Below are 10,849 nucleotides of genomic sequence, written 5' to 3' on the forward strand. Positions count from 1 at the left end.
CACACAATTGCACTCATCTCACACGCTAGCAAAGTAATGCTCAAACTTCTCCAAGCCAGGCTTCAAGAGTACATGAACCGTGAACTTCCAGATGTTCAAGCTGGATTTAGAAAAGACAGAGGAACCAGAGACCAAATTGCCAACATCCGTTGGATCATAGAAAAAGCAAGAGAATTCCAGAAAAACATCTACTTCTGCTTTATTGATTATGCCAAAGCCTTTCACTGTGTGGATCACAGCAAACTGTGGAAAATTCTTAAAGAGATGAGAATACCAGACCACCTCACCTGCCTACTGAGAAATCTGTACGCAGGTCAAGAAGCAACAGTTAGAACCAGACATGAAACAACAGACTGGTTCCAAATTGGGAAAGGAGTACGTCAAGTCTGTATATTGTCATCCCGCTTATTTAACTTATATCAGAGTATATTCGGAGAAGGCAATGGCAACCCACTCCAGTACTCTTGCCTGGAAAATCCCATGGATGGAGGATCCTGGTAGGCTTCAGTCCATGGGCTCGCTAAGAGTCGGACATGACTGAGTGACTTCACTTTCATGCATTAGAGAAGGAAATGGCAACCCACTCCAGTGTTCTTGTCTGGAGAATCCCAGGGACGGGGGAGCCTGGTGGGCTTCCATCTGTGGGGTCGCACAGAGTCGGACACGACTGAAGCGACTTAGCAGCAGCCGCAGCAGAGTACATCACTCGAAATGCTGGGCTGGATGAAGCACAAGCTGGAATCAAGATTGCCAGGAGAAATATAAATAACCTCAGATATGCAGATGACACCACCCTTAGGGCAGAAAGTGAAGAGGAACTAAAGAGCCTCTTGATGAAAGCCAAAGAGGAGAGTGAAAAAGCTGGCTTAAAACTCAACACTCAACAAACTAAGATCATGGCATCCAGCCCCATCACTTCATGGCAAATAGATGGGGAAACAATGGAAACAGTAACAGACTTTATTTTCTTGGATTCCAAAATCACTGCAGATGGTGACTGCAGCTATGAAATTAAAAGACGCTTGCTCTTTGGAAGAAAAGATATGATCAATCTGCTGCTGCTGCTGCTAAGTCGCTTCAGTCGTGTCTGACTCTGTGCGACCCCATAGACGGCAGCCCACCAGGCTCCCCTGTCCCTGGGATTCTCCAGGCAAGAACACTGGAGTGGGTTGCCATTTCCTCCTCCAATGCATGAAAGTGAAAAGTGAAAGTGAAGTCTCTCAGTCGTGTCCGACTCTTGGCGACCCCATGGACTGCAGCCCACCAGGCTCCTCCATCCATGGTATTTTCCAGGCAAGAGTACTGGAGCGGGTTGCCATTGCCTTCTCTGATGATCAACCTAGACAGCATATTAAAAAGCAGAGACATTACTTTGCCGCCAAAGGTCTGTCTAGTCAAAGCTATGGTTTTTCCAGTAGTTATGTATGGATGTGAGAGTTGGACTATAAAGCAAGCTGAGCACTGAAGAATTGATGCTTTTGAACTGTGGTGTTGGAGAAGGCTCTTGAGAGTCCCTTGGACTGCAAGGAGATCCAACCAGTCCCTCCTAAAGGAAATCAGTCCTGAATATTCATTGGAAAGACTGATACTGAAGCTGAAACTCTAATATTTTGGCCACCTGATGCGAAGAACCGACTTCTTGGAAAAGACCCTGATGCTTGGCAAGACTGAAAGTAGGAGGAGAAGGGGATGACAGAGGATGAGATGGTTGGATGGCATCACCAGCTCGATGGACATGAGTTTGAGCAAGCTCTGGGAGTTGGTGACGGACAGGGAAGCCTAGAGTGCTGCAGTCCATGGGGTTGCCAGGAATTGGACACAACTGAGCAACTGAACTGATTTGTTGCTTCATTTTTTCTTATAAATGCTTCATGAAAGGAATTTAACCATTTGACTGCTATGTGGGGCAAATATTTTTCCCAGTTTGACTTTTGAGTTTATGTTTTTTTAATTTGAGGTAGCTGCTTTAAATTTTTATGGAATCAAATTTATTCACCTTTTATTTTATGGCTTCTGAGTTTTAGATCATGTTTAGAAAAACCTTGCTTACTCCAAAAGCATAAATAATTTACTCATGTTTTTGTGTAGCTATTGAATGTGGTTTTTGTGTGTGTGTGTGTCTGTTAAACTCTTTGGGCCATCTGATAGTTGCTCTTATATAGGAAGTGACATAGAGATCCATTTTAATTTTTTCCCCAAATGGTTAATCAGTTATCTCAGCACTGTTTGCATTATCCCTCTATGCCTTTATTATTTTTATTATTCCCATATGTATTGGAGTCTACTTCTGGATTCTGCTTCATTCCACTGATTTCTCTATCTGTTCCCATACCAGGATTTTAATAGATGCTGCAAAGAGGTAAAAGGAAAGTGGAAAAAGTTTCATAAGTTAATTTCAACAGAATGGTCATCACGTAAAAAAACCCTACAAACAATAAATACTGGAGAGGATGTGGAAAAAGGGACCCGCCTACACTGTTGGTGGCAATTTAATTGGTACAGCTACAGTGGAGAACAGTGTGGAGGTCCCTTAGAAAACTAAACACGGAACTACCGTATGAGCCAGCAATCCCACTCCTGGGCATACACCCTGAGAAAACCATAACTCAAAGAGACACATGCACTCCAGTGATTATGACGATAGCCAGGACATGGAAGCAACCTAATGTCCATCAACAGAGAAATTGATAAAAAAAGATTTATTACATATATACAGTGGAGCATTTGTTGTTGTTGGTTAGTCATTAAGTTGTGTCTGACTCTCTTGTGACCCCATGGGCTATAGCCTGCCAGGCTCCTCTGTCCATGGGATTTCCCAGGCAAGAATACTGGTGTGGGTTGCCATTTGCTTCTCCAGAGGATCTTCCCAATCCAGGGGTGAAATCCACGTCTCCTGCATTGGCAGGAGGATTCTTTACCACTGAGCCAGCAGGGAAGCCCAATGGCATATTGCTCAGCCATAAAAAAGACCAGAATTGAGTCAGTTGAAGAGATGTGGATGAGCCTAGAGTCTGTCATATAGAGTGAAGTAAGTCAGAAAGAGAAAACAATTATTGTGTATTAATGTATATATATGGAATCTAGAAAGATGGTACTGTGAACCTGTTTGCAGAGCAGCAATAGAAGCATAGACATAGAGAATGGACTCTGCAGACACAGGAGGGAAAGAGGAGAGGCATAAAATGAGAGTAGCATTGATATATATATATACCACCATGTGTGAAATAGACAGCCAGGGGGAAGCTCTGTATAGCACAGGGAGCTCAGCTTGGTGGTCTGTGTGACCTAGAGGGGTGGGATGGTGGCTGGAAGGGAGGCTCAAGAGGGAGGGGATACATGTATACATATGGCTGGTACATGTCATTGTACACCAGAAACCAATACAATATTGTCAACCAATTATACTCCAATTAAAAAAATAATTTCAAATAGAACAGCATGGCAATTCAGAGGAAGGAGAGTTTTCAGTTGCAGTGGTCTGGAAAAGCTTCATGAAAGAGGAATTTGTAAGACATAACTTGAATGATGAGCAGCAATAGTCAAAGGGAATAAAGCGCTAAGGCGTGGAGGCAGGAGAGGGTGAAGATTTGTGTAGATGTCTGTTGTATCTCTGCCAAGGAGCGCACTTGTGTTTTTATGCATGCCTGTCTTACATACAGTCAAGCGCATACAGATGTTTTGGTATTACTTTCTCCAGGAATTTTGAGGATATATTTATTTATTTTTTTAAAAATTTCAGTCATGCCATGTGACTTTCAGGATCTTATTTCCCTGGCTAGGGATTGAACTCGTGTCTCCTGAAGTGGAAGGTCAGAGTCCTAATCACTGTACCACCAGGGAAGAGGGAAGTCCCCTTCAGGATACATTTATGAATCACAGTAGCTCCAAATGGAGCACCTATTATTTGCTAGGGATATCTATATTGATTCCTATTTTCATCACAGTGAGCAAAAGTTGATATTGTTATTCGCATTTTAGGAATGAGGAAAAACCTCAAACAGGTTAAACGGCGGCTCATAAGTGGCTGCACTGAGATTCAAATCCATAGCCAAAAAGTTAAAGAACTAGACAAAACAGAACCAGAATAGAAAACATCACAGAGGATCACTCATGGTTAGGGGTTAGGGTGTTTGGAGCACATCCTGTCCCTTCTCTGCCCATCCCACCTGGGATCATTCTTACCGATTTTTTTCTTTAAACTTTTTTAGAGTTTGATCTAGGAGAGAATCCTTTTTTTTTTTTTCCTGGCCAAAGTGAGAGGCTTGCAGGATCTTCGTTCCCCCACCAGGGACTGAACCCAGGCCCCCTGCAGTGGAAGCACAGAGTCCTAACTACTGGACCACCAGGGAATTCCCAGAGAGAATCTTTAAAAAGAATTTTGTGGAAGTGTAGCTGACTTACAATATCATGTTAGTGTCAGTCCCCTTACCCTCTCTGTGTGCACCAACTGAATTCCAATGTGAGTGGCCCTTGGTTAGCGATAATGCTGGCACTGGGATGTACGCAGCTCTATTGCCCTATCATTGGAATGATTTTGAGGTGTGACCCACAGTGCTCCCTGAAGTCCCCTGAGGGAATGAGTCAAAATTACACTCTGTGTGACTTGGCTTGATGTAGCACCCTTTACTTGGCCCCTTCCTGGTCCAGCTTCCTCATTCCTCTAACTCTTTCCCCTGGAAACATTTCCTAGTAAATTACTTTCACATGCATCTTCCTCTAAGGCAGTATTGTTTCAAGAAACTTAGAAAAAAACCATGTATTTATTTGGCTGCGCAGGGTCTTAGTTGTGGCACACGGGATCTTTAGTTGTGGCATGAAGGAACTTTTTTTTTTTTAGTTGTGGCATGCTAATTCTTAATCTTCTGGGTGGCTCAGATGGTAAAGAATCTGCCTGAAATGCAGGACACCCAGGTTCGATCCCTGGGTAGGGAAGATCCCCTGGAGAGGGGAATGGCAACCAATCCCAATATTCCTAACTGGAGAACTTCTTGGATAGAGGAGCCTGCCAACCTACATCCATGGGGTCGCATAGAGTCGGACATGACTGAGTGACTAACACTTTTTCATGCTAATTCTTAGGTGTTAAGAGTTGAACTCTTTACTGAATTACCAAGGAAGTCCCTCAAGAAACTTTTGTTTCACTTATGTGGAAGTGTGTATGTGTGTGTGTGTGTGTGTGTGTGTATCTGTCGGTCTGTCTATCTATCTGTGTTGCCATTTAACATGCATCAACTACCATGGAGCTAGAAAGTGTGAAAGCCAATGTCCTTTACCACATTATACTATCTCTCTATTTCTGTGGGGCTCACTGAGCTGGAAATTTTCCTGGACACCCCAGGATCGGAACTGCACATTAGATTCCAGATCTTAATGCCTGTTTGAGTACAGCGACTTAAAATGTACTGAATAAAAAATGCTTTAGTCATGGGTCTAGAGAATGCCATCAACTATGAAACAATTGGCTAGGCTGTTCTTTGAACTTCTCTGGGAAGTCAAGCTTGCCAAACAGCTTTCAAAGTCCAGATTTCCCTTTGCTAAGGTTGATAAATGTGATATAAAGGTCATGATGATTGATTATTAATTTTTTGCCAACTGGCAGAAGCAGGAAGAACAAGTTTGTCTTGTAGCAGAGCCAGATGGTGTGCCTGACCACGTACATGGCAGGGTGGCCACCCCAGAGCTCTGGTTCTAGGCTTGGCTTGGATGGGGAAAAGCGGGGTGTTCAGAAATGCTCTACATTTACCCACAAAGTCAGTGCAGCTAAAGGAAGGGCAGAGAACACATCACACGCTCAGAAACAACAAATGAGACCTAGCCAAGTGGTCAGGCAAGGCTGTTGGTCAAATCTGCAGGAACCTGGGGCAAGCCTGGCTGCCAGAATTCACTGGAGGCCATGAGTGGAAGGCAGAGAGCCCCAGTCCCCAAAATACGGTGGTGATGAATTCTGGAAGGCAATGCAGAGGTGAGAGCAAAACACCCATCTTCCCAGGAAAATCTTGGGAGCCCTGCCTGATGGTACCAGCTGAAGATTCTATTTGCCAGTACAAATGATTTAAGATTGGTTCCATGTTTAGAAAATAATGAGGATATGTGGATAATCTAGTGGAATGATTAAGGAAAAAGGAAGGTGACCTTGGCTCATCAAGGGTAGCTCATTAGGATAGAGACATAGTGAGTTAAGAATTCATAGGGTCTCTAGTGTTGTTCCAGGGAAGAGCCATGCTTTCTGGCAGACGTGACATTCTGGTCACCCAGAGGTGTGCTGCAGGGTGGGGAGTGGGTGCTCACCAGCATGGTCAAGGTCTGGCTGGAGGGTCCTCCGATCTCTCCTGATTCCAGTCACTCCACTGCCTTCTGACTGTTACTCCAGGAAGGAGGTAAGATCGCAGACAACCTTTTCTCACACTGGCTTGTTTTCTCATCATTTGCCTGTTCCCCACCCAAACTGAGTCCACTGGCTTGAGACTAAATCAACTTCATGTGAATTTGGGGTCTGAGAGTCATTACCTGATTCCCCCTCCCACTGTGAAGTGTTGACTGTCCAAGCTTCTGGCTGATCAATTTGACAGTCACATGGGGCTCAGGGCCCACTGGGACTCAGCCTGAAGTGGGCAGTCAGATCTCACAGACTTAGGAGTGCCACTCCCCTGCCTCATTCAGAGGCTGAGCTGAGTCCCAGGGTGTGTGTGTGTTGAGGGGGGTTGGTGGGGGTGCGGTGGGGGGTGCAGGCGGTACACACTGATTCCTGAGAGTAGCAAGCTTGAACTGTTGGTGAGACTTTGAAGTCCAGAAACAAAGGGGTGTCCACATGGGGGTGGGTGAGAGCAACCTTCGACTCTCGGTAGCAGAGCAGAAGTGGAAGGAAGATGGGGTGGGATGGGGTCAGTTTTGTCCTGTTTCTGTGTGGCCCGCTAATCCTAGAAAGTTACATGAGAAAGAAGTCTTGGGCTCTGTCTGCAAGGGAAGCTCTGCTCAATTTCAGCTGTGATGAGCTTCTCCCTATGCAGGCTTCTCTGTCTGATGTCCAGGGTGGGGTGGGTGGCTCCTATGAGACCCAGTGTGGGGTGATGTGGGGAGATCCTTGGCTCATAGCGCACAAGTATTCAATGTTTTAAACCTTATCATATTCATCCAATACTTTTGAATAAACCTTACACTGTAATTGTTTCAAGGATGCACCTTTTTTTTTCCCCCAAAGCAGATGCTAATTAATCAACAGTATGCTGATGAAGCATCTGCAGGAGAAGCACTGGGCTGAACGCTGTAGGAGATTAAAGATTTACAGCGTAAACTTAGTCCTTGCACTCAAGGAATTTACAGCCTAGCTGCAGAGATTGGACATGTCAATGAAACAGAAAACAACAGTTTAAAAAGTGCTCAGCTAAGTGTTATTTATCTGTATCTCCTTCCCACCCTTCCCATTGCATCTCCCCCAGAGGGAGGCTCTCCCCATTCCAGGTGGTGGAACCTTGGAGACCCAAGGCAGGTGATAGGCATCTTCCCTCCGTGCCCCACTCCCTTCATACATCATGGGACTTAGTCCCCATCTTCTCACTGGGCTCAGTGCTGAGGATAGGGGTTTGTGTGGAGATAATTCCAGAAAATGGATCAGGCAAAGGGGATCCTGCTCAGAGGTGAAAATAGATTTAATTCTTCGCTCATCTTCTGTTAAAATTGGATGGGTTTGGCTGGTTGAATGGTCAGAGGGAAGATAAAAGGCCATTAGGAGACCCGGGTGTGGACTTCTTGGGAGCTCCTCTGGTTGCTTTGTCGTGTTCTCTCACTGTGCTTTTTATGCTTTTTTTTTTTTTTAAATTTAGGTATAGGCTTCATGATGTTTACATTTTAAAATATTTCTTTATTTATTTGACTGCACTGGGTCTTCATTGTAGCATCTCTCGTTGTGGCATGTGGGCTCCAGAGTGCAGGGGCTCAACTGACCTGGGGCATGTGGGATCTCAGTGCCCTGACCAGGGATCAAACCCGTGTCCCCTGCATTGCAAGGCAAATCCTTAACTACTGGAAGTTCCCTGTAACCATATTCTTAAACACATCCCTCCGCAACTCACAGTAATGTTTGTGGTGGAATCATTGTATTTTGGCTGCGCCCTGTGGCTTGTGGAATCTTAGTTCTATGCCAGGGATTGAACCCAGGAACCCAGCAGTGAGTGCTGAGTCTTAACCACTGGATGGCCAGGGAATTCCCCTGGATGGGATCATTCACATGTAACTCTGTGAACCAGACGAATCCAAGAGAGAGACGAAAGCATTACTGGGACCAGCTTTTGTTATTGGTTATCAGCCTTTCTCAACAGGAGTTCTAGAGAGAATGAAAGTCTATAGAACATTATTAGAGTGATTATTTTCTCTGGTCTCCCAAGGATGGCACATAGCTAGTTCCATTCTGGAAGCATAACAGATACAAGATAATTCATTGCATATAATAGATGCCTTAGGGCTTAGTTCTCTCACCCAGATTGAGAAGGGCTGCTCCAGGCCCATGACCCAGTGACTCAAGCAACACCTGAGCTCCCTCCTTTTCTTGGCCTGCCTCAGATGCCATAACCGACCCACAATGGCTCCCAGAGTCATGAGTTTTGGTGGTGTAGTCTAAGTATAATTGAAGTTTAAGGAGAGACAGGCGGGTGGTAGTATGCTGAGTCATAACATTTTTAGATATGCTTTCTAGTTGGGCTTCCCAGGTGGTTCAAATGGTAAAGAACCTGCCTGCTAGTGTAGGAGACATAAGAGACATGGGTTCAATCCCTGGGTTGAGAGGAACCCCTGGAAGCGAGCACAGCAACCCACTCCAGTATTCTTGCCTGGAGAATCCCATGGAGAGAGGAGCCTGGCGGGCTACAGTCCATGGGGTCACAAAGAGCTGGACACGACTGAAGCGACTTAGCATGAGTGCAAGTTCCAGTATTGATCTAGGGTAGGCAGTGAGCTGGAGGAGGACACAGATCCTCCTACTTTGCTCTCTCCCTCCTTCCATATGGGGAGCCCTTGCAAGGCACAGTGGCCCTGAATGGCCGTGCATTTCAGTGATGATTTTCCTCTACAGTGTGGAATTAGAAACCTCCATTTAAAAACACACTTTAGATCTGGTCAACAGTGATTTAAGTGGCACAAATGAAGAGAGTTTGCCTCCCACGTCTGATGCATTAATCTAGACCTCTTATGATTTGGCAAGAGAAGTCAAAAGTCAAAGTGTTGAGTAATTCTGGAATTCTTCAGGATGGAGGAGTATATAGAGAGGATAAGAATGCCCCGAGCCCATCAAGGCACAGGTAGAAACCTGTTAGGACAAAAGAGCACAGCAATCGACTGGACTGCTGGGGGCAGTGATGGGGTGGGAGGAGGCTCAGGAAATACTGAAATGTTAGCGTTTAAATCTTTGGGAAGGCATTTTCTCTAAGTCGGGCTTGGCCTGGACATTGCCTGACTTTGGTGTTTTGGTGGTTGCCAGGGGGAGGATACATTCCTCCACGATTCTAGTTTCTCCCTTGCCTGGACCAGGCAGAACCTAATTTTCTTGGACCCCTGCAGAGTGTCAGAATTACTCCATCTCTGCTTCTTTGCCACTACTATGCACTGAATCCTCCTTGAAACCTTTGACGTCCCTCTTTGGTGAGGGACCCTTTTCTTCCCTGCTGGATCCAGGAAGGGAGAAAGGTAGCATTAAAACTTGCTGTGCTGCAACCATCTCTCGTGGGACTGTGTCATTGGGTAAGGACCCATTGACTTAGGGTTTCTAGTGTTGCCTATGGAACTACAAAATTTATTCTTATTCTAGGTTAGGTCCCTCTGATGTATGTTCTTATATACTTCTCTTTTGAAATGTTTATCATGCTACTGATTGTTTCATGTTGGTTTTCCCCAATAGACTGTGTGCTCCATGCTATCTGGAATGGAGCCGGTGTTGCCCACTGCAATATCCTTATTACCAAGTACAGCAGAATCATCCCAGGCATTTCAAAGAGGGAATTTCAAAGAGGGAATTTGAAACAGGGAACTGATTACACAGGAAGTGCACAGAGATGAGAAGCTGAATGCTACCACCACGAGGGCTTGAAGCACACAGGAGAGGGATGGTGTCACCAGAATCAGAGGCTGAGGCTGTCCCATGGTTGGGACTGGCAAGGACCCTGGGGGGAAGGGCTGGCTGATGGGGAACGGGAACCACTATGGGAAAATGATGCTCAAAACAGAGAGAGATGGTCAACAAAAAGAATCTGGCTTCTCCTTACTTCTCAGTCTCCAGTCTCTTGCTAGCGCCTCCCACTGGCCCTTCTTACTGGAAGATAGTTGGCAAAGATAAGCAGGAAATAGTTTTTAAGAGAAGGATGAGAAAGAAGCCTGAGAGCAAACAGGCAATGACTGATGCAGCATGAGCTAATGAATATTTGTAGCTTACATGAATGAATACACAAATAGATATGCATTAAGCACTGGCTGAACAATAATTTAAAGTTGTCACAACTCTCCCATTCAGAGCCTGTCAAAACAATTTCACCCCTCAGTTTTCTGCTACTAGTTACCACAGATATCTTCTTGAGACGTGGGTTTGGACAATGCAAATTAAGAGTACTTGAAATTCAGAGGACAGACAAGAGCTCTGAGGCTGGAGGCTTTGCCTGAAACACTTGAATTAAAATTTGTTTCTTCAGCTGGGAGAACCCAAAATACTAGTAAAGATGTAGGTCATTTAACAGTACCGTTTGAAATCCATCCTTGAGTTTTCTTAAGCCTCATATCTAACAGCTGTGGGGATAATGTGCCTCAAAATGACACAAGGCACCATTTTCGAAGCAAAGACCTAGCCTGTCCCTTAGGAGGCCCTTGGTTA

The sequence above is a fragment of the Bos mutus genome, chromosome 10 (assembly GCF_027580195.1).
Source record: "Bos mutus isolate GX-2022 chromosome 10, NWIPB_WYAK_1.1, whole genome shotgun sequence".
NCBI lineage: Eukaryota > Metazoa > Chordata > Mammalia > Artiodactyla > Bovidae > Bos > Bos mutus.